The sequence below is a fragment of the Pongo abelii genome, chromosome 21 (assembly GCF_028885655.2).
Source record: "Pongo abelii isolate AG06213 chromosome 21, NHGRI_mPonAbe1-v2.0_pri, whole genome shotgun sequence".
NCBI lineage: Eukaryota > Metazoa > Chordata > Mammalia > Primates > Hominidae > Pongo > Pongo abelii.
This window is the reverse complement of record NC_072006.2, coordinates 33,275,203-33,299,139: the sequence shown is the minus strand read 5'-3', so window position 1 is coordinate 33,299,139 and position 23,937 is coordinate 33,275,203. Positions and strand designations below refer to the sequence as shown.

The 23,937-nt window shown below is 49.6% G+C and overlaps 1 protein-coding gene across 1 annotated transcript in view; it reads left to right on the top strand.

Annotated features, from left to right (window-relative positions):
- STK35 (serine/threonine kinase 35) overlaps positions 1 to 19,687 on the top strand; it is a 47,123-nt gene extending 27,436 nt beyond the window's left edge. The window contains exon 4 of the mRNA XM_002830120.4: positions 14,918 to 19,687. The gene's annotated coding sequence lies outside the window, so the exon portion shown is untranslated. The remainder of the gene's footprint in view (positions 1 to 14,917) is intronic.
- Positions 19,688 to 23,937: the final 4,250 nt, after the last annotated feature.

Below are 23,937 nucleotides of genomic sequence, written 5' to 3'. Positions count from 1 at the left end.
GCTCACTGGCTTCACGCGATTCTCCTGCCTCAGCCTCCAGAGTAGCTGGGATTGTAGGTGCATGCCACCACGCCCAGCTAATTTTCATATTTTTGTTAGAGACAGGGTTTCACCATGTTGGCCAGGATGGTCTCAATCTCCTGACCTCATGATCCACCCGCCTTGGCCTCCCAAAGTGCTGGGATTACAGGCTTGAGCCACTGCACCAGGCCTCTAAGTGGAATCTTAAACATGACTTTGAATCGTGACTAGCAAACTTCGTTTTTCTGTTCCACAGACATGTATTGAGCACCCGCTGTGAGCCAGGTTTGGGCCGTGGAAATGAGGAGAATTCCCATCCTCAGTCCATGTAAACCCTGGGCATCTCTCTGAGCCTCCGAGTCCGCCTTCGTAAAGGGGCGTTGCTGACACCTGGAGGGATTGCCGTGGGGATTACAGAGAACGTAAATGAAAAGCTGGCATAGGCCTACCAGGCATGCAGCAGGTACCACACAGGCGTTGGGTCCTGCTGCCCTTTCATGCCAGTTCTCGGGCACGCTGGTGGCAGAGCAAGAATTAGCATCTCGGAATGTGTGCAGGCTCATGTGCTTCCCCCTCCCCCACCAATAAAAAGGAAAACCTGGGTGCCCGAGGGGGCCCGTTAATTTTTTGATCAACTGTGTGTTTGGCACTGTGGTGGGTGCCTCTATTAATAACACATGGGTGAAAAAAGCAGACATGGTCCTCACCCTTGAGGCACTGAGTTTGAGAGACATGTCATACGAGAGTACCATAGGTACAGTTTCAGTTGTGTGTAAATGAAGAAAATAGCAGAAAATGAGGACCTGCCCAAGGCGGTCAGAGAAAGGCTCTCTGAGGAGGTGGCATTGAAGCCGAGACCTGAAGGATGAGGCCTCTGCCAAGCAGAGGAGGAGGGAGCTGGCTGGAGTGCAGTGGTCAAGGCGTGGGAGGCCAGGAGGAGGTCACCGGCTGCTCTGTGGCCAGTAGAACTGGAGAGAGGCAGGTGTGGAAGCAGGGAGCCCAGGTAGGAGGCTGTAGCTGTCCAGGTTAGGGGAGATGGTGAAGTGGGAGTGAATTCAAGGTGCATTTTGGAGATTCAGAAAGGCTCTCAGATGGCCTGAATTCCGAAGGTAGGAAGGAGTGGCTCAGAGCTGACTCCATCATCTGTGGCTTGAGTGACTGGGTGGTGGGAACAGAGCCATGTAGGAGTGAACGTTGCAGCAGGAGAGGGTTTAGGGGAGTAGGGAGATACATAAATGTGTCTTGGACGTGCGGACATGAGACTGTACACTCTCTCCTGCGTGGGTGTTTGTGGTAAGTGGCGCCCGTTTATCTGGGTCTTCTCAGAGGACTGTTGGATCTCAGTTTTGCTGCTGAACAAAGAGCACCTTCACAGGCACTGAATGGTCCCTTGGACTCGGGGCTGCGTTCATGGCTGAGTCTCGCTGTGTTTTGTTCTTCTCTTGGTAATCAGCTTCTCATTAGGTTATGATGTGTTGCTCTTCTGTCCTTATTTGCATCTGCACTCTGCTATAATTGTGTCTCAAGAACATGGCGTTTTGTTGTTTTTGTACTGTTTTGCTTTTTAGAGCTGAAAACCTGTGCGGGGTCTTGTCACATGGGCAGCCTGGTGATCCTGTCACGGGGCAGCTCTCCAGTGTGGGCATCTCGCTCTCTCTTTATTTATTTATTTTTACTAGTTATATAACATCAGAGTCATGATTGCTGGCTGTAAAATTGATTTTGAGAACTACTTTAATTTGTAAATTGGGAAATACTTTCTATTTTGGGTTAGGGAAAGGCATACAGGGGAGGGAGGTGGGGGAAGAAGGTCTGTAGTCCCTGGTTTCAGTAATCTTCAGGTTTCTAAGTGCAAGCACCAGGAGCTGAGGGGCGGCCCTCCAGCCTTATCTGGATGGTCAGCCAGTGGGGAAGGGGCTTCGGAGTCACTCCTTTGGCCATCCCGTCACACCGTGGTTTGAATGACAATATAGGGCGTGGGTAGAAGTTGCGTCATCTGCCTGCTCACCAGACCCCCTTCCCTGAAACCCCCTGGGGACCTAGGTCTTTATACAAATTCAGCAAATGGTTACTGAGAATTAGGAGCTTGCCGATCATCTTGCATTCACTATATACTCATGCGTCGCTTAATGATGGGGATATATTCTGAGAAATCCATTGTGAAGCAATTTTGTCTTTGTGCACACATCATGGAGTGTTCTTACACAGTCCTAGATGGTATAGCCTCCTACACACCTAGGCTATATGGTAGATAGAGCCTATTGCTCCTAGACTGCAAACCTGTACAGCATGTTGTGGTACTGAATACTACTATAGGCGGTTGTAACACAATGGTGTTTGTGTATCTAAACATGTAAACATAGAAAAGGTACAGTGAAAATATGGCATAAAAGGTAAATAATGGCTGGGCTTGCTGGCTTATGCCTATATTACCAACACTTTGGGAGGCCGAGACAGGAAGGTCACTTGAGCCCAGGAGTTTGAGACCAGCCTGGGCCACAGAGGGAGACCCCCATCTCTACAAAATTATATTAAAGTTTTGTGTTTTTTTTAAGATTAAAAATGGTATACCTGTATAGGGCACTTACTATGAATAGAGCTTGCAGGACTAGAAGTTGCTCTGGATGAGTCAGTGAGTGAGTAATGAGTCAGTGTGAAGGCCTAGGACATTACTGTACACTATTGTAGAATTTCTTTCTTTAAAAATAAATTAACCTTAGCTTACTGTAATTTTTTTGCTTTCTAAACTTAAAATGTTTTTAAAACTTCTTGATTCATTAACATTTAGCCTAAAACAGAAGCATGAGACAGGGTCGCGCTCTGTCACCCAGGCTGGAGTGCAGTGGCACGATCTTGGCTTACTTGCAGCCTCGACCTTCTGGGCTCAGGCTGTCCTCCTGCCTCAGCCTCCCAAAGCGCTGGGCTTACAAGCCTGAGCCACCGTGCCTGGCCCTTCTTTCTTCATATCCTTATTCTGCACACTTTCTTCTATTTTAAAAAAGTATTTTTTTTTACTTTTTAAATTTTTTTGCTTAAAAACAAAAACCCACACATTAGCCTAGGCCTATGCAGGCTCAGTGTCAGTACTCCCCACTCTTTTTTAAATGTTGTGAAATCCTCACCTGCGTCCTGAGTATTGTTGTCCCCCCAACTCCCACTCCAGAGAAAGGAAGTGATTTACCACTGGCCATGTGGCTAGCTCATGCCAGCTCAAGGGCCAGAGCTCCAGTGCTCATGCTCTCCATTGAGCTACCAAAGAGAGGTCATCTGAGCAAGTCCATATGCACCGCACTGTCTCAGGGCCACCAGGAACTCAGAGAAGGGAGCTGGCTTTTGCCAAAGAAGTAAGTGATGGCAAAGTAGAGGACACGTGACTTAAGATGGACCTTGAAGAAAGAAGAACAGATTAGCATATTTGAAGCAGGGGCCATAGCACGTCCAAAGACAGAATACTGGAATTTGTGGAGAGTGCCTGTCCCTGGGTGGGTTCACACAGAGGCTAGAGTAGAAAGGTAAATAGGGCTAAGTTGCCAAGAGCCTTGAATGCCAGCCTGAGGAGAATGAACTTCATCCTGCCAAAAAAGACAAGGGTGTGGGTGGTGGTGAGCAAGGCTATATTTTAGGCAGGTGAGTCAGTAACAATGAGGGGAGAACTGTCAGTCCCCCAGGAGGGGAAGATGAGTTGCCACACCGGCAGTACATGTCTCCAGAAAGTGTGAGACTGCACAGGCACCTTCCAGAGCATGGGAAGGCGGAAAGGGTAACATCTGAATAGGAAGATGAGAAACCTTTGCTTCTGTATTGGTGTCAAGACATCAAGAGACTTGCTGTTGAACCTGTTGGACTGGTCAATCTAGGTTTAAACGGCAGCTCTCCTACTTACTAGCTGGGCGGCTTTGGGCAAGTGATCTACCTTCTCTGGGCCCCCATTTCCTTGTCTGGTCAGTGTAGTAAGTGTTGCTCACTGTAGGCTGTGTCCGGCGCAGTTCCTAGCTCCTGATGACGATGGTAGCTCTGTGTATTGCCCCCATCCTGCTATTTTGTTTGTTTTTGCCAAATCCTCATAGGCCAATCATACGTTTTCACTTTGCTTCTTACTAACAATTTGTAATAGCATTCTTTCCCCCAAAGAGATCTCCAAACCCCTTAGCAAGTGCCTCCAGTGAGTTCCCCTTGGCTTGGTAGGCTTTAACTGGTTGTTGTAACCAAAAGTCCATATGGACCTCTCTGTGGGCACGACCTTGTTGGCATCTTTCTTTTTATAACCACAAATTGTTCTGTCCCCATATGGAAGAGTGACCATTCCCCTTTAGCTAGTAATGGCACCTTAGCATCTTCCTCCTGGCAAGGGCCCCTGAGGACCTCAGCCTTTCCCTTGGGCTCTTTCTTTGCTAATCACAGCAGCCACAGCTGAACCTGTCTCTGGGGACCAATTGAGGCAGTTGGCAGCTTTTATTTTCGGTCCCACACTTAATAAGTTGAGGAGGGGAATTAGGGTATCCACACGGCTAACTGCCAATTACCTGGGCTGTTTCTAGAGACAAATAGTTCCCCTTAGTTGGTGTTGGGTTTCACCCAGTGTCTGTGTACTAATTAAAGTGCTTAGAGGAACTACCATCCCAGTGCCCTATTGCCTCTTGACCTCCCAAGGCCAGAAAGACGAGGTTTAAGTGAGTCTGGGTTCTCAGATGCAGACAAGATGACTCAGTGTGGAGCCCTGCCTGCTGGTCACCACGGAGACCTCCAAATCTCAGAATCTGCAGTCTTGCCTACTGTTTCTCTGTGTGCATTTGGCAGACTTTTTAATACTAGCACTTTTGGCAGTATACTCCAAGGAATCAAATTGTTTAAAACAATATTAAGCAAGTCTTCATGTCTAGGAGCTTTCACAGTAACTGCTTGCTCCACTGCCCTGACTTTCTGGCACACTTGAGATACAGCTGACATCTCTTTGCAGCAGCATGCTGTCTCGGCTTTAAGCTTTGCTCAGACCCTTTCCCTCAGTAAGTCATACCCTGCTGACTTACTGGGCCTTACATGGGCCTGCCACTTGTTGCTGCAAGAGTGTTTGTCTCTTCCTTGTATAAGTGGGGCGTGGATTGAGCTTCAGGGATGCAGCATAGAGCCTGTCTCCTCCTGTTAACATTCATCCGCTTTAAAGGGGAGTCTCAGGCTGGGCGTTTTGGTGCACGCCTGTAATCCTAGCTATTGGGGAGGCTGAAGCAGGAGAATCGCTTGAACTTGGGAGGCGGAGGTTGCAGTGAGCTGAGATGGTGCCACTGCACTCCAACCTGGGCAACAGAGCAAGACTCCGTCTCCAAAAAAAAAAAAAAAAAATGGGCGGGTCTCAGGTTCTGCTAGAAACTTTCAAGGAGGAGGAAGACCTCACTGTTGCCCTGTTAGAAAGGGCTCTGGTGCTTTGAGCTGAAGTCTGCCTCCCTCCGAACACTCTTTGGCCTGATTTCCCTCAGCCCCAGCCACACAAGTTGTACGTCTCACCTGTGCTGGGGATGCCCTGTTTAGAGCACTCATGTGCCACTGTCCAGTTAGTTTTTGCCTTAATAAATAAGGGGCCTAGAAAGGGCCTCTTCTCAGTATTCTTTGTGCCATGTTCCTTTCTCAGAATCTGAATGGTGTGTTATTCTCCCATTAAAAAAATGCCTGGGGCCTGGCGCGGTGGCTCAGGCCTGTAATCCCAGCACTTTGGGAGGCCGAGGCTGGCAAATCACCTGAGGTAAGGAGTTCAAGACCAGCGTTGCCAACATGGTGAAACCCCATCTCTACTAAAAATACAAAAATTAGCCGGGCATCATGGCACACACCTGTAATCCCAGCTACTCAGGAGGCTGAGGCAGGAGAATCACTTGAAGCCGGGAGGTGGAGGTTGCAGTGAGCCGAGATTGTGTCATTGCACTCCAGCCTGGGCAACAGAGTGAGACTCTGTGTCAAAAAAAAAAAAGAAAAAAAAAATGCCTGGCATGTACATTAAAATTCCCAGCCCTCAGGGGCTTTGCAGAACCTGTGCATCCTTGGGGTTAGAAGGAGTCCAGGTTAAGAACCCCTGTGCTGGCCCCAAGTCCTTCATTTGGCAGATGAAGAAATGAAGTCTCCAGAGGGGGAGTAGGGAGAGAGCTAGAGGGGCCTGGAACCAGGTTTCCCACCTTTACTCTTAGCACCAGACAAGATCCTTCATCTTCCCGTGTTTCACTTCAGTGCCTCTTAGTAGGTTGCCTCCTGGGAGCACATTCCTATGATTGCATCTGTGCTGTTATAGCCTGGGCGACAGTCTGCCTTTCAGAGAATCCGTGGGACTGGCTTCCTCTGGATACACTTAAGTGGGTGAACAGAATGTGGAAGATGGTGGTAGGGGGTGGCTACGTAAAGGGTGAACCCCTGCTGAGCACAGGCTGGTGCTCAGTTCCTTGTAGGGCTGCCCCAGCCACCTCTTTCAACAATCCGTGTGTTTTGAATGTGGCATATGGGAGTCCTCCACCAGTCCCAACATATCTGGCAGCACTTCAGCCAGGATTCCACTTCCTGGACCACTTGTTAGCTAAAGAGACTTATAGGATATATTTGCCATTTTACAAATGGTTGGGTCTAGAAAGAGGCTTTGTGCATTTTAAGATCTTGGGCAGGGCGTTGTGGCTCACACCTGTAATCCCAGCACTTTGGGAGGCCAAGGCAGGAGGATCACTTGACCCCAGGAGTTCAAGACCAGCTTGGCCAACATGGCGAAACCCTGTCTCTACTAAAAATACAAAAATTAGCCAGGCATGGTGGTGTGCGCCTGTAGTCCCAGCTACTCAGGAGAATCACTCGAACCCAGGAGGTGGAGGTTGCAGTGAGCTGAGATTGCACCGCTGCACTCCAGCTTGGACGACAGCAAGACTAATAAGACTAATTAGCTGGGCACGGTGGCATGCACCTGTGGTCCCTACTCAGAAAACTGAGGTGGAAGGATCACTTAAGCTAGGGAAGCCAAGGCTGCAGTGAGCCAGGATCATGCCTTTGCACTCCAGCCTGACAGAGCAAGGCCCTATCTCAGAAAAAAAAAAAGACATCTTGGGAAGTCCATACTTTCAGACTAAACCGCAGTGTTCCAGTCATAAGTCTACTCTTCTCATTAACCTCTTACCATACCTAACTTAGACTCAGGGGACACATTCTGAGGCCGGGCCTGCTCCAAATAGCCACACTTGGATTTCAAGGAACCCCTCCACGTGAAACAGATGTATTTGCCAAAGTTGGCCGTCTTCTTCCCCTTGAAAGAAAGCCTCCTGTTGAGAAGTCAGTAAGGGGAATAGTAGTGGAGAGAGCTGAAGTCGAGACAGGAGCCCCCTGGTTGTGTAACTGATAGACTATGTAATGTCAGGAAAATCTGTAATCCCTGCATGCCTCGTTTCTGTCACCCAGCTCTGAAGGTGTGAGAGAGGGGAGCAGCACCCTGTAGCATGGTAGAAAAATAGCATGGGCTTCCGACTTGGACATGGTCCCAGCTCTGTCCCTTACCAGCTGCTGGAGTTTGGAGAAGTGGCCCAGCTCTCTGAGCATCACTGTCCACACCTGGCTTGCTGGGATTTTCAGTGGGAACGTGTGCAGAACACTTGGCAGTGACGCAGGAACTCAACCAAAGGCAGAGATTTTTTTTTATAATCATGTGTTTATGTTAAAACCCTATTATGTGGAATGAATGATTCTGTGAAGTTTTATTGCTATGTACTAATTCCCAGTTTCTAGCTATCACCTGGTATTTGAGCTCTTCCTAAAAACCCAACACTGCTGCTTGGTCACCTGAGAGGGTTAAGAGAAGCAGCAGACTCTCTCTGTCCTGCAGGAAGCTCAGGGTCTAAGATGGTAAGGTTGGAGCACACAACAAGGCTAGTGGGATCTGAGGTCATCCATGCCTTTTCACTGGGCAGGGGGACAGAAGAATTCCCATAGAGACTGGGCCCTCTGGGAGTGTTTCCTGGGGAAGGCGTGTGGATGGGAACCCAAAGGGTGAGTGCAATCTGAGTGACAGACGGGGGGTGGGAATTGGGGTAGCCAGACCATCAGGAGCTGAAGACCCAAAGCAGGAGGGAGGATGTCACCTCAAGAGAAGACCAACTTGAGGCCAAGGCATCTTTTCTGGAATTTTTGCCCCGGCAGGTGACTGCAGTGAGGTTTTATGGGTTTGGTTTTGTGTTTTTTTGGATGTGATTTGCAGCCGCTGTTGTAGCTTATTAAGGTACCTCCTGTGCACCTCACTCTGCCTGCTATGTATACTATCACTGGTCTTTGTACCCGGCAAAGTAGACATTTCCTCATTTTAGGCTGAGCAAACTGAGGCTCGGGGGACCCTGACTTGGTGAAGGTCAGCTGGGATGTAAATTTTGGATCTTCCTACTCCAAAGCCCATACCTTGAGAGAACACCACCTCCAAGCCACGCTCCTCTGCATTTGGGGCCTGCCCCTGGATATCTGCCTGTGGGTGAGCTGCCTTGGTTTGGTCTCCTGGTAAGGGCTCAGATGTCATAAGGCGTGGACCTGTGGTCTTCTGGGTTGTCATGGAGCACTGCGAAGCTCCTGTTGTATATGTTGTATAATGTCTGCCCTCTTGCTCCTCTTTTTCCTAACATCTTGCCCCTTCTGTATACCCGAAGACTGAAAACAGTGTTATCCCATTTGTCAGTACTCCCATTCCTTCGACCCTGACAACAGGCACGTTCACAGCACAGTCATCCCTGTTTTTGCCCTACTTTAAGCACCACAGTTGGGAGAGCAGCCTTAGAGGAATGATGCATCAGGAAGCGTGACTCCCTGGCCTTGGTGCCTCTGAGTGATTGGAGGAGACATTCGTGCTGGGGCCACCGAACCCCCAGGGCTGGCATGTTGATGTCTGAATGTGAAAAGCCAGATGCTTTGGTGTATTAAACAAGTGAAGAATGACTAACCCCACTTAGAGGAAGGAGAGGACTGCTGTCTGTGACCCTGACAGATGACTTTCCCTCTGTGCGCTTGTGAGGCCTGCTTGCTCCACAGCACGATATGCTGAAAATTAATAACCTGAGCCTCAGTTTGCTCATCTGTAAAATGAGGAGAATTCTTACATGGTCCTTTGGACAAATGAGGTATTGCATATTAAGTTTGCACGGCAGCTAGCATGTCATAGGTATCATTAGCTACGGTGATAATACCACTACACAGGACTGCGGGTGAATTTAGGTAGGAGTGAATTCTTGGCTAGCCACCCAATAATACCCCACTTTGAGTTTATACTGTGCCTTAGTCTATGAGTATGCCAATGGGATGACTTTCTTTTCTATTAACTAGATCTGAGAGGCAGGATAGTAAGAGAAAACCGGGCTTTGGGTTTGAAGTCCCAGTCTGTGATACCCTAAGAACCAAAATGACCATTAACATGAATGACAGCAAGATCGATCTTACTGAATGCCCCACCCTGTGTGAGGTGCCATGACAGGCAATTTACTTGAAGAATTCTTCACTCTTCACAGCAGGCCCCTGGAAGAGGAAAGAGTTCCATGCCCATTTTCTAGTTTAGGAGAGGGAGACTCAGATCATGGAAATAGCTAGTAAATGGCAGAGCTTGTATTTGAACCAGGACTGTCTGCCATAGAGCCTGTGCTCTTCCCTGAGAGAGCACTGGAGTGATGATAAACCTCGTGATTACCAGACTTCCACATTTCCTAAGACAGTGCAATTTTAAAAACTGGGGAGGCAGGTCCAGGAGGGAAGCAATTTTTAAAACCATTCCTACTTACTTTCATCATCATTTCATCAAAGAAATGACGTTTTAGGCCAGGCATGGTAGCTCATGCCTATAATAATCCCAGCACTTTGGGAGACCAAGGCAGGAGGATTGCATGAACGAAGCCAGGAGTTTGAGACCAACCTGGGCCACATAATGAGACCCCGTCTCTACAAAAATAAAAATTAAATCTAGCCAGGTGTAGTGGCATGTGCCTATAATCCCAGCTGCTCAGGAGGCTGAGGCAGGAGGGTTGCTTGAGCCCAGGAATTTAATGCTGCAGTGAGCTATGGTTGTGCCACTGTACTTCAGCTTGGGTGACAGAGTGAGACCCTGTGTCTTAGAAAAGAAAGCAAAAGGTAATGACATTTTGACACTAATAAAGTAGGAAGGCCATCCTTTTAGAGTAAGGGCTGATCACCAAGGTATTCTGTGCCTGCAGGCTGAGGAGTAGGGGAAGGAGGTGAACACGTGCCATCCTTGTCTCCAGCCCCATCCTCCTGTGCATGTTCCCCTCAGATCTTCCAGGCTTCTGTTCTCCAAGCTGCTAATGGCCTCCATGAAAGTAGTTCAGTTTCTCAGTCTCCTTAAACAGACCAGACACCTGCCTGACTGGCAGAGGAGCTTGCTGGAAGACCATTCACTGCCTGGTTGGCACCATGTCCCCCTTTGTCCCCCGAGCACTAGACCTGTGCACAGGCACGTAAGCCTTCCATGAGCCTTTTTTCTGAGTGAGTCTATTTATAAATGAAGGGATTAGATGGGTTTTAAACTCCACTTAAGACTCTTGTCTTCTCTAGGAAGGGATTTTGCACCGTTACATGTCAAAAGCAGGGGATTTGGAGTGAGACTGCCCTGAGTTAAACCCTTTTCTCTACCACTTACTGGCTATGAGGCTGTTCTCTCTGAGCTTCAGTTTTCTCATCTCTAAGAGTAGGAGGACAATAACCCCTACCTCTTAGGGTTGCTGGGGTGAAATGAGGCAATGGATGTAAAACACTCAATCCTTTAACAGTGATTGGAAAGCAGTGTTGCTTTACAAGGTTGTTCCCTATGTCACAGTTAGAACTTGCACATACAGACTGCTCAGTAAGTGATTGCTGTTATGCCAGTTACAGAGAAATAAGAAGGTGGGATGCACTGAGAGAACATGGTCCAAGAGCTGAAATGAGAAAGGTAAGGATTCATAGCACATTTTCCCAGATCACTGACACCTTCCACCCCCAAGATCATCTCAGGTGCAAGCTACTGGAACCATTGCTGAGCCGGCTTTGGAAGCACTGATTGAAGACTGTCATAGTGCAGAGACTTTGGGTAGTGAAGCTGGAAACTTTGGATTAAGTGCTGGTTCTACTGCTCAGCAACTCTGGCGTGGGGCACGTTGCTCCATTTCTCTGGGCCTGTTTTCTTGTGAAAACTGGCCAAATCCCTCCTCACAGTAATCATGGAAGAGCACTACAGATGTCAGTTGCAGGTGTATCACATCACCACTTTTCATTATGCTTAGCAGGTGTCATTTTTGCCCTCAAGGAGCAGGCTCCGGTCAGAGGTAGGGGTTCCACAGAGAGGGATGAGAAGAGCCCCGGTAGAAGCTGGGTAGCCAGGCAGTCAGGCACAGCCTGAGTGGTCAGGGAGCTGAGATGTGGCATCTGCTAGGATGAAGCATCACAAGCCTAAGGCCTCCCCAAGGGCCCACTGGGGCTGAGACCTACACCCTTTATTGTGCCCACAAGTACCTAGGAGGGTCTGCTGCTTAAACTCAGAACCATGTGGTCTGAGCCATTCCTGTTCATAGCTACAGAAAGCACCTCCACTACCTTCGGCGAGCTTACTGTGCTGTTAGCTCCCTAGGAAAAGTGCTCTTTCTGTGATGGCAGGCGGGAAAAGAACCCCAAGCAAAGATCCTCTCGCCAATAGAGAGCCCTCTTATTTTCCTTCTTTGTGCCCACAAGAGAGACCCAGACTGAGACCTGTAGGCTGTTCTGAGGCTTCCAACAGGAGGGCCAGAGCCAGTGCCAGAGCTAGAGGGAGCAGGGAGGAGCCTTTGGGAAATGTCAGCTTCACTTCCTGGCATGGGACCCAGTGATTATAGTGGTCATTACAAGCTGGTATCTCAGGAGTTCTTGCAGAGTGCTGTGCTGTTGGTCTGACCTTCTGCAGTCACACTGTGTTCTGCTAGTTTGTTATGTAAAAAGGAACCTCTGGTTTCTGAACCTGCCTCCTTGCCAACACTGCTTTTCAGCTGCCACGTGCTACCTTCCTGCTGATGGGCATCCTTTTCAGGAGATTGTCCGCAGGGAGGGAGGAAAGGAATGCTGGAAAGTCATAACTGGTCCCAAAGATTATTTTAGCACATCACGTGTGGCTGTGTAATTTCTTGTCGTATTTCACAAGGTCTTAATGTCTCATATGGTGAGGGCCTACCCTAAATACCCTCTTCCCCCATCTTCAGGTTGATCTGCTGTGTCTACAGAAAGCATGGGGAGAAAGCAATAGGCATGCTAAATAGAGCTAGAATTTGAGATGGCTGCTGAATCATCAGGGAGTATGTTTATGATGATTTTCTTTTTCCAAGTCAAAAACTGGGATACAAGACCCACAAGTGGATTTTTTTTGAGGGGAATTAACAGACCGAGAAACAGAAGCAGCAGAGTGAAAGACTGGGCCCAAGAAATCCTGTATTTTCTTTCCAGATCAGCCACACCCACTTTCTTGGTCACCCACTTTCTTGGTCACCCGCTCCCTGGGCAGTAGAGCAGGGAGTCACGTAGTCTAACCTCCCGTTTGGCAGTGTGGAAGCTCTCCTTTGTCCACTGGGCATGGAAGAGTCCAGACAAGACCCCACATCTGGACCTTTCTATTGGAGCTGCCAGCTTTTCTTGTTCATTAAAGTACCCTATTTTTCCTATTAAAAAGTAAAATGTGACATTGGTGTGTGTTCAGTATTAAAAATCAGAAGTGAGGGAAGAGGAAAATCCAGTCACAACAAGCACAACATGTTGGTGTATTTCTTGTCAGATTTGCTACACTGAGGGGTTTGTGTTTTTACATAGTTATGGTCATGCTGTGCGCTACACAACTTTGTAACCTACTCTCTTCCACCTACCCCACCCAGGGAAGTGCTTTTGTCATAATCTTCAAAATGTCATGCAATGATCTCCTTTCCTCTGTAGTATATCAATGCGTTGAAGGATCATTTGCTTACTTAATCCTTATTTTTGGACTTGTGAGTTATTGTCTTGTAATTTAAATATTTCAATGAACTTCTTTATCCATAAAGTTATTTTCATATTTAGGTTTATCTGTTAAGCTTGGCTTTCAGGAGTGGAATTTCAGGGAGCCACCAATCTAAACACCTTTGAAGCCCTAAAAACAGTGCCAGACTACCTTCCAGAAGCTTTATCCCCTCCTCCAGCAGTGTGCGGGGCACCCTCACCAGCCAGAAACACTTTTAATGGTTGTGTGGCTGAGAACCATGGCCTGTTCAGATTTAACACGTTTATAGTCTCTGGTTGGGGACAGTTGGCTAGGAAGGGGTGGACTCATTGAGTATGTTCGTCCCTGCTGTGGGCCAGGAACCTGAGTCGTTCCACTCAGACCTCAACCAAGAGTCCCCAGTGTTCAGGGGGAGAAACTGAGGCCAACAGGCAGTAAAGTATCCAATATTTTCCTATCCTGCTGCCTCTTGGGAGGACTAGCCAGGTCCCTTCCCAGGAGCTGAGGACAACGAGCTGGTGTTGTCAGCCTGCACAGGTGGCAAGTCATGACAGCACGGTGCTGGCTCTGCCTGACAAAGAAAGGAAGCCACTGGGGGATTGCACGCACAGTGAAAGACTTGTCTGCTTTGGTCATTCAGGCACTTTAAAAACTCCTAGATGGGCCAAGGTAGGTGGATCACTTGAGCCCAGGAGTTCAAGACCAGCCTGGACAACATGACAAAACCTTGTCTCTACTAAAAATACAAAAATTAGCCTGGCATAGTGGCATGTGCCCTGTAGTCACAGCTACTCGGGAGGCTGAGGTGGGAGGATCACTTGAGCACAGGAGTTCAAGGCTGCAGTGAGCTGTGATCAAGGCACTGTACTCCAGCCTGGGTGACAGAGCAAGACCCTGTCTCAAAAAACCTCCTAGATGATTCCATGTGCAACGAGACTGGAGCATTGTTGCCCTAGATGGCCCGCCCTGCCCAGGACAGCGCTATACTTAGCACTGATCCGATAGCTCAGAGCGGGGGGCTGTCCAAGGCTAATCTCTGTGGGCCCTTGTATTATAGGCCTCCAGTAGAATAAGCCACTGAAGGGCAGGCTTCTTGTCTTATTCCTGAGGCCTGGCTCTAAGGCAGTTTCCAAATAATAGCCAATACTAATAGGATCAGGCCCTCTTCTTGGTTTTACGTTCATTTAATCTTCATAATAGCCTGTGACGCAGGTACAGGTGATGAGACCAGGGAACAGAGGACTTAAATTCCCCCACAGTCGAGTGGCAGCTCCTGTTTACTCAGTCACCCATTCTGGCTCCAGAGCCCTAGTTCTTAACCCCCACAGTGCACTGCAGCTGGCAGTGCAGGCCCAGTCCAGCCCTGCCCCTGGGTGTGGGATTCTGGCCCTTGTTAAGACCTTAGCGGGTAGCCTGGTTTGGATTCTCAGAGGCCTGAGCTTCACTCTTCTCTTCTGTAAAACAGGATTACTGAACCTAGAGAGGGTTGCTGTGGCGTTTATAACAAACAGCACAATTAGTCACAGAGAGTGGGGAAGAAAGCATGGGTGGAAGCAATGCTGGCAAGGTCTATGGGGACAGACTATCCAGGGTGGGCCCTGCGGCGTCTTGCTCCTAATAGTACGGGGAAGCCAGGATTCACGATTGGTTTGACAGCTAGAGCCAGCAAGCTTGGGTTCCCAGCAAGTGTCTGCCCCTTAGTCAGTGTGACCTTGGGTAAGTTACTTAACCTGAGCCTCAGTTTGTCTTATCTGAAAAACAAGCACGTGTGTCTAGACCAGGGAGGTTGTGAAGCTAGATTTACCCCATCTATTTAGAGCTCTGCCCTACAGCCCCTAGCACACATAGCTTCAGTGTTCCTCTGGGTTGAGGGCTGGTGCCCAGGCCTGCTGACCAATGTCCCCTCCTTACTCGCCTTCTGTCTTCCAGGTCGATTCCTCGGGACCCACAGTCTCACCACGTCTCCTCCAGAGGACGGCAGAGGGTACAGGTGGTGGCCTGGCCGGTTGGCGATCTCCCGACAGCTGGATCCGGCAATGTGAAGCTTTTGTTTGGGTTTCCCCGCTTCTTTTTAGTTTTGCTTTATTTTTTTCCTTTTCTTTTTTTTTTTTTTTCCTCTTTCCTTTTTTTTAATTTAAACCATTGAGACTTCAGAAGAGCAGGACGCAATGCTGTGGACAAGCACCAATTTCTTTAAAGAAATTCATTGTGGACAAGGCATATGTATAAATTTCACTTAATTTTTATAAGGGGTTAGGGAGCTATTTTTGGTTTTGTCCTTCACTTTCCCTCTGTCTTACTTCTTTATACTTCTCTCAGTTCTACTTATGACACCTCACTTCCCTAGAGAAGGCCTGCCTCCCCATAGGGAATCTGGGGGTTTCTTCTGGAACGGGGCATGAGGACACAAGGAGGCCTCTGGGCCACGCCTCCCTACCAGATGCAGGAACTCCCGGACTCCTTGGTGGGCTGGCCCTGGCTAGCCCTTGGGCCTCGGAGATGATCAGAGGCGAAGAACCGCCTGGAAGAGGAAGGCCAGGGTTTGGCCAGGAGAACTAAGAAGGTCTCAACTCCAGGCTTTGTTCTGTTTAAGCTATTGGGAGCCCCAGGCCACACCAGGACTTACAGTGGTGGGAATCCATTCCTCTTCCACCCTGTGTTGCAGGGAACTAGGAGGTAAGGGTGGAGGGCGACCATCTCGCACTTGCTGGTGGTGGAGCAGCCATCCCTGCCTTTCTGTTGGGAAAAACTGTTGTGCCAAACTCTTGTGTGGAACACAGCTGGGTCTTCAGCAGGCGTCTGTCACTGCTGTGAGGTCAGCACTTCTCACCTAACTGCCTCCTGGATTGTCATCTTCCCAGATGTGTCCCATAGTGTCCAGGTGTCACAGAGACGGCCTGAGGCCCTAAGATCTGGTTGTGACTTTGCCATGATAACAGGCTGTCCTGAACTGGCTGCCGTTGTCGTGTTCTCACAGTGAAGGGCATGCCCTGTGTGCCGGGGTCCATGGTGTCATATGCAGTGACACACACTGTCAAGCGCCATTTCCCTCACCCCTGGAGACTTACTGTTAGGTGCCTGCCCTCAGTATAGACGTATCCAATGGGAAAACAGCGGACCTGCCCAGAGCAGGGATGTGTCGTGGAACTGGGTAGACCCCCTGCAGCGTTAGGGGCCCATTTGTGGGCTCACCACCTTCAGGCTTCCCCAGCCATGACATGTCAGCCCCGCCACCCATGCCTGTCTGCTGCAGCCATCCTTGCACTCTCCGGCGACACTCTCACACTTCCCTAGGGGAAGCTGCCCTCCCCCTGGGCTGCTGCTCTGAGCCCATCTGTCCTCCCCCTGCAAGAAGGGGCAATGCTCTTGTGTTGTCCCTCTGTCTGGACGCGCCTGGCCACTCTAAAGGCTTTTCACCCCATTATGGCCAAATACTATAGGGCCACTGGGGAGGGGGAAGGGAATCCTTTTGTGTTCATTTTTGTTTGTTTCACCTAAACCAGCATAGGATTGATAGGGGAGACGGTTGGAGGGCATTTCCGTTTCTATGTGACCAAGGCAGGGGCTTTTACCCGCTAAGCAGCAATCCTTTGGCCCTGAGAATTTGGGGGAGAACAGTGCATCAGGCCAGGCTCAGCAATATGTTTGCTCACATTCTTTCAGCCTACTCTCACCCCCCTCAACACCAAACTTTCTTCCTTGTGAGCGGAAGCTTGGCTGCTGTTAGCAGGATCCCACAGGTGATAACCGGGCCCTTCCCTTCCTAGGCCAAAACCCGTTGTGACTGCCTGTCTCTCCTGTCTCTGACTTCTCAGGCAGCCTCCTGAGTGCACTGAGTTGTATCCAAGAGGGTGGGAACAGCAGCATCCCCTAATTGCAGTACATGGTTCCTTTTCCGCCCGCCACCCTGCCTTCTCTTGGGGACAGCTGTCTCTCTGTACATGAGCAAATGGGAAAAAACAGTCCCCAAACCCAGCACACCCCGCCCCCCCCCTCCGGCTGCAGCCCACACTGTAACATCCCTAGTGAGGCTCCAGCCTAATGAGCCTCTTACTTTTTCTTCCCTCCCCAGGTCCCGTAGCTCTAACTAAAAAGTTCTTGGAGCCATCGTGCTCCCTCTTTGTTATTTTTCTTGCTATCAGAGTAGCAAGAAACAGCACCCCTGTAGGTGACAGGTGGGCAGCCTGGTAGGGGTCGCCAGCCTCCATGCCCCTTCATCTTCCAGTTCTTGCTTAGTGGCACGACCTCTTTCCGTAGCATAAATGCAGGCCAGCGTTTTAGCCCCAAGTGCCTGCCCCTGCTTCTTATCCCTCCCCTGCTTTCTCAAATACTTGCCCACCTCAGGCACTCAGCGGGCTCCGCCATGGTGAGAGAACTGGCTGTGGCTCAGCCCTGGGTAGCACCTGTAGTCTCAGTGCCACTCTCCACTGTCCCCTTGTGGATCGGCTTCCACTCACTGTCGCGTCCTCACTCCTGCGTCTTCACTGGGTCTCAGGCTGCCAGCAGCTCTCTGGTGCATCATCTCAACACCACCAAGTTTGTAGGACCTGCCCAAGTTCTAGTAGTATTCAAACCTTAAAACGGCAGTCATTCGTTCTCCTCGGCTCTGTGGCAAGGATAGCCCTTTGGAGGGGGACTCTTAACCTTGGCTGTTAGGGATCTGAACTTGGTTTTCCCATCAGAAGAATCAGCAGGACAGATCGTAGTGCCTTATTCCATTGTCCTCCCCTGGCCAGGCCTCCTGGCTTAGCTGGAAGTGCATGGCTTCTTTCTCCCTATCTGTGTCCTCTGTCACTTGCTCTTTCACTGTCTCTCTCATTCCCAGAGAGCCACGGGGGAGGGATCACCCTCTCACCCCCCACACCCTCTTCCTGAGGGCTGTAGCCAGGTCCGCATCTCCCCACCACCACCACGGCACTCACTCGCAGCTATAGCCCAGGACAGAAAAACTGTGCTTTGGACAGGTGCACACTCTCTGCCTCTTACCTCTAGCCAGGAGGATGCCTCAGTCTGTTCATTCGAGACTGGCCCCGTCTGAACCCTCTCTGGGCACTGGGGACTAAGGTTGCAGGCCTTAGCCTCGTCTCATCCCAGAGGCATTGGGTCAGGAGAATGGGAATTTTTTTCCTCCCACCTGGACATAGTTTGCCCCTGTGGCTGCCTTTCTGAGGGAGTATATTAAATGTTTACTTAAGAAACACCCTGTTTACAGCCAGAGGAGAAACACCCAACACTGGGTGGAGATTTGACTCTGGACAGGGCCTGGCCTCCTTAGTGGCACTGCCAGGGGGGCCCCAGAGCGAATGAGGGCAGAGATGCCCGGGGCAGGGGTAAACGCCCTCCGCTCCCTCTGCTCCCGACCCTGTGGTGCTAGGACCACTCCCCGCCTTCCCTACGGCTCCCTCGCCCTGCACATTTCCCCACCTCCACATTCCCTTCCTCCAGGATCTCAGCTCCTTAACATATCAGTTGTCTCCTAGCCTAGAAAACCAGTGTTTGGAGCAATAAGATGATTATTTTTGCTTGAATCTTTTTCTAAGAGAAGGAAAAGAGCTGGCATTGTGGGAATTTTCTTTTTATTCTGTTAGCTGTTTACCTTCTTAGAAGACATCTTATTAGGATGGATGTCTGGGTTTTAGCCTTGGGGTATCTTTTGGAAACTTAGAAAAGCAGGAGTCAGGCTGCCACCCCCTAAGGAGGGACCTTAACGTTCTGCCCTTGCCTGGTTCCATATGGCTCCTTCCACCTCTGCCCACCAAGTGCAGCTCCCACTCTCCATCCTGCCCATACGCCCCTCTTCCCCCCACATCTGGGGGCGCTGGTGGCACTTACTCTAGGTGGGTCTCAGACTATCCCTCCCCTTGGCTGGTTTTCCCTCATAGGCCTGTCTGGCAGCCCCCAGACAGACGTAGCTCCTGGGAGTCTTGGCCCTGGCAACCTTGGAAAAGCCAAACTGACATTTTTTAGCTCTTCAGGCCACTGGGTTTTGGAGGCAGAAGTCCAGAGATACTGGCTCTGCCAAGCTGTCATACTGGGCTGTGGCACAGCCTTCGAGACAACACAGATGTATCTCTGGTCCTGCCCTACCTAGGCTTCGAGGGGCTTCTGTCTGGAGAAATGCCCTCAAAGGGTAACCAGTAGGTGTGGCATTGGATTGGCCAGTGTTAGCATCTACAGCCATCACCAAGAGATGAGGCCGCTGCCGTTGCCTGCCCGAGGACCCCTAAGGTTATAGATGGTATCAGCAGGAAGGCTGTCCCGGTGGTTTTCTAGGAGAGCCCACAGGAGGAAGGGAGCCTCTTCAGGGGCACTGGAATCTTTTGTGCCAGGGGCTTCTTTTCGTCAGAGCCGGGGAGTACATTTCAGTGACTTCTTAAACATTTGTGTGGGACAGATGAGCGTGAGGGAGGTTTTAAGCCAGGCACAAAGTTAGTTTCCAATACTAGTTAATAAATCTATTTTTCTTCATTTCCTTTTTTTGCACAGAAGCTGGTAATCTAGGACCTACGTGTGAACAACTTTATATGAATATTTTTTGTACTTGGTTTACTTGGGTTGGTATGATACATTATATTTAAGTTCCTTGAACACTGTGGATCCCCTAATGTGTATGAATGACTGAGGCTTTGTAAATTAAGGGACGTTTGTGTGAATAAAGTTATTTGATGGGGTCAAAGAAGCCATATGTGATTTGAAAAAGAGTGTTTTGTGGTTTGTTGCCCCTGTTTGGGAGGGTGGCAAGGCCAGCCCATGCTGCAGCCCCCCATCCCAGCTGGTGGGTGGTGGGAGAGAAGGATCCTTGGCCGTTTCCATGTCCCCGTGCTTGAAGAAGCTGCCTGATGGCCTTTGACTGGCCTTCCCATTCTACATCTGAGAAACCAGCACTTGGAAGTGCAGGAAGCTATCTGAAATCGTGCAGCTGCCACTGGGGGATCCTGGATCCAAACTAAGCCTAGTCTGCCCTTCCAGGGGGTCCGGGGCCTAAGCAAACATTGTGGGCCTCTCCTCCAGACATCTCAGAAGCCCCCTCAACCCCCAACCCTGTGGTTCTGCAAGTTCTACCTTTGAGAGAGTTTTAACAAAGAGCTAAAATAGCAGGGGTCTCCATACCACAGCGCAAGGGTGTAAGGATCAAGTTTTGGAAAAGCTCAGCAGAGAGGTCGGTTCCATCAGAGGTCAGAGGTCAGCTCAGTGGCCTGAGGTTGGTAGCATCCATGTCCAAAAAGCAAAGGGGTCCAGTCAAGCCAGGCCATCCTGGTTGGTTGGGGAATGGGAAAAAGAGCACATAGTCCATCTCCCTTTCTGCCTGGGCCAACAAAAGCCACATTCCATGAGGACCAGGGACTGGAATTTATGAAAAGCCAGATGTTTCTGTGACCATCATACTGCATAGTAGGTGTGATGTGTGCTCCTCTACGCATAAGAGAACTAAAACCCAGAGAAATCAAGACTGCTGGGTGAGTGCCAGGCGGGCTGGGGAAAGAGCTCCCGCCACTTGCCAGCCGGGACAGGTAACTGAGCCTTGCTGAACATCTACTTCCTCAACGAAAGCGGGGGTGATGACAGCTACCTTCAGACAAGTTGCAGGCTAAATAAGAACCTAATATTGGGCCCAGCACATAGTAGGCACTCAAATGAATTTTCGATTTTCCCAAAGAGGTTTGGGATTCTCCCGGAGTCTGCTGAGCACTAAGCCCCGACTCCTGGCATCGTGCAGCCTTGGTGAGGCTGCCCAGGCAGGTGAGGGTTGATGTTTACTGTGGAGCCCATCATTCAGGGGCTCTCCCAGGGAGACCCGGGGAACCCAGGAAAAATAAAACTGCAGGAGGATGGAGTCAGGACTTAGGAATGTGTGAGTTAGAGGAAGATAAAAGACTGGCTTGCCTAATCTGCGAGTGAATAAGCTACATTCTGGGCCCAAGAGTTGGTGTCCAGTGGCTGCTGGGGATGGGGCTTCTAGAAAAGGATACTTCTGTCCTTAGCCTGGGCGATAACCTGGAGCTTGAAGGACAGCCCACAGACTTGTTTTGTTATTAACAGATTTTTTGAGAGAGTACATCCTTCTGAAGAGTACAATTCAGTGGTTTTTAGTACATGTACAGAGTTGGGCAGCCATTACACTAGCTAATACCAGAACATCTCAAAAAAAAAAACCCATGCCCGCTGGCAGTCACTTCCTAGTCCCTCCGTGTTTTTAATTTCCTTGGGTATATACCAAGCAGTGGAATTGCTGGGTCATATAGTCACTGTTTAGTTTTTTGGGACCTGCCAGGCTTTTCCGGAGTGGCTGCACCGTTGTCCATTCCCACCGGCAATGCACTAGGGTTCCTGTTGCCCCACATTTTTGCTATATTGTCTTTTTTATTGTAGTCAATTGAGTGGGTGTAAAGTGGTCACAAGTTGTTATAGGCTAGGTCTACACCATTGTGCTACGGGTTAATAGCGGATAGGGGGAGAATAGACAGTAGATGCTTTAGACTCTTGACCCAGACACTGATGGATCCAGCAACTGTTGGGGGCATAGCCTGTGCCTAGGCGGGTTAAAAGAACACAAACTGGCTCTGCTCTTTACTGGCTCTTTGAGGCAGATCACCTTTCTGACTTTATTTTCTCATTTACAAAGTATAAATACCCACTTCGCAGGACTAAAGATTTTTCCTGCAAAATGCTTGGCGGGCACCCCTTCAGTGAGTATCTCCTTTCCCTGTGTCCTACAGAGTTAGGGCAGGGTTCAAAGACGAATGGTGAAGAATGTGGGATGTATCACTGTAATACAAGGTCTGAGGTGTGTCACCCAGACCCTGGAGGGAAGGATCTGGAATACAGAACCAGGCCAGTGTTCGTGCCAGTGGAAGAGGCTAGACATCCAGGCCCTCACTGATCTTCCTCTCCTAAGCCGCTGCTGGCTGTCCAACTCCAGCCTCTGCCTTAATCGTTGGATTAATACCCACTCCCAGCCACCTACTCAGTGCTGCTGAGTCAGACAGGCCTTGCCAGCAAAGAGCTCCTGGCCCACGGAAGGGGAGTCAGAAGACGGGTACATCCTCATAGCATGCCAGGTATAACAGAGAGGGAAGCTCCAGGGGCTGTAGAGCGTGGAGAAGGGCCCATTGCAACCCAAGGGCCCTTGGGGAGACTTTTGGAAGAGGCGAGGTCTAAAGGGCCACACTCAGTTCACCCTGTTGCCTGACCTGAGCCTGCCCTTCTCCAGGCCGTGCCACAGCCCCTCAGCCTGCAGTGCCCCCTGACAGACTGCTCACCACCCATTGTTCTGAGGCGTGGTGGGCCTGGCACCCTCACCCTGTTTGAGCCTTTCAACTTGGAGAGCTGCAGGGTCTGCTGGCCTCCCAAGGGGTCTTTACCTCGTGATATCTCACCCTGAGAATCCAAAAGAGATCCTGAGGCATTGAGCTCCACTCCTCAATCCAGTCTCCAACTAACAGATTTCATTTTAAATCATCAGAACAGATCATGCTGTGGCACAGGACACTGTAGGCTCCTATTACGCCTAAGATATTCTCCAGACCCCCTGTCTCCGTGGCCTCCCAGGTCCATTTCCTACCCAGTACCCCCTCAGGCTCTGCCTCCAAGCCATCTTGACCTTATCACTTAAGCACACAGGACAATTCTGTCTCAGGGCCTTCACACTGGCTGTTTCTGCTACCTGGAATGCGTTCGTTCTTCACTGCCTGATAGACGTCTCTGCTCATTTCACCTGAGAGAGCCTTCCTGGCACTCTTATTTAAAGAAACACCTCACCATCACCACCTCTTTAGCATGCTTTATTTTTATTTATAGTACTTATCACTAGCAGAAAGTTTTATATATTGTATATATACACGTGTGTATATAAATCTGTGTGTATGTATGTGAGATAGGTAGATAGATAGATAGATAGATAGATAGATAGAGATATGCTTAAGCAGTGCCTGAGAAGGCACATAGTAAATGTGTAATATGTATTTATTGATTGCATATCATATCAGAGCATGCTAGTTCACAGCCCCAGTAGAAGAAACTTCCTCGGGTGCCTACAGGGTAGAGGGCGGTGCCAGGACAGGAATCCAGGCCTCCTGAGCCCTGGCCCACACCCTGTGCCTGGCCTGCAAATTCTCTTCTTTCCTGAGGCTTAGTCACAGTCCACTTCATTCCCGCCAACCCCTGATAAGTAGGAATGGAACCAGCTACTTGAGAAGGAAATGACCAGATGTGAATGATTATATTATTGGGCTTTGATTTTTTTCATCTGGAAACGGGTCAGCAAACATTTTCTGTGAAGGGTCAAAAAGCAAATATTTTAGGCTTTACATGCCATAGGGCCTCTGCTGCAGCTCCTCAGCTTTGCTGTCCTAACACACAGCAGCCATAGACACCAAGTAAACAAATGAGCAGGGCTGCGTGCCAGTAGAGCTTTATTTATGGGCACTGACATTTGGATTTCACATAGTTTTCACCAAATTGTCGCAAAATATTGTTCTGTTTGTCTTCAACCATTTAAAAATGTAAAAACCACACACCTAGAATGGTCCAGGGCTTGCTTTTGAGTGCTGGCTTCTGGACAGCATGGCCCATGACAGACGGGTTCAGCTCAGGGACTAGTCCACGTGTCAGGTCCGTAGGGGGAAGGACAGGCCATGTGCATGTTGGTGATGGGCAGGCCCAGAGGTTCTGCTTCATCCCCAGCTGGTCCCTTGGTCACAGCTCTGGGTGTGTGGGAGGGAAGTACAGTGTAGGGAGATGGGCATCACCCACCATCTGGCACATCCGTGACCTAGAAGCAGCAAAGTACAAAATGGTAATTGGAAAAGGAGTCAAAATAGCTGAATCTAGATCCATCATGGCCTCCTGCCAACAGTGTCGGATGTGGCAAGTTACCTCCTGAGTCTAACAGTGTGGCGGATTCTGTAATCAGACAGAGGGGTTTGACCTCTGCGTTACTACTTAGTCTT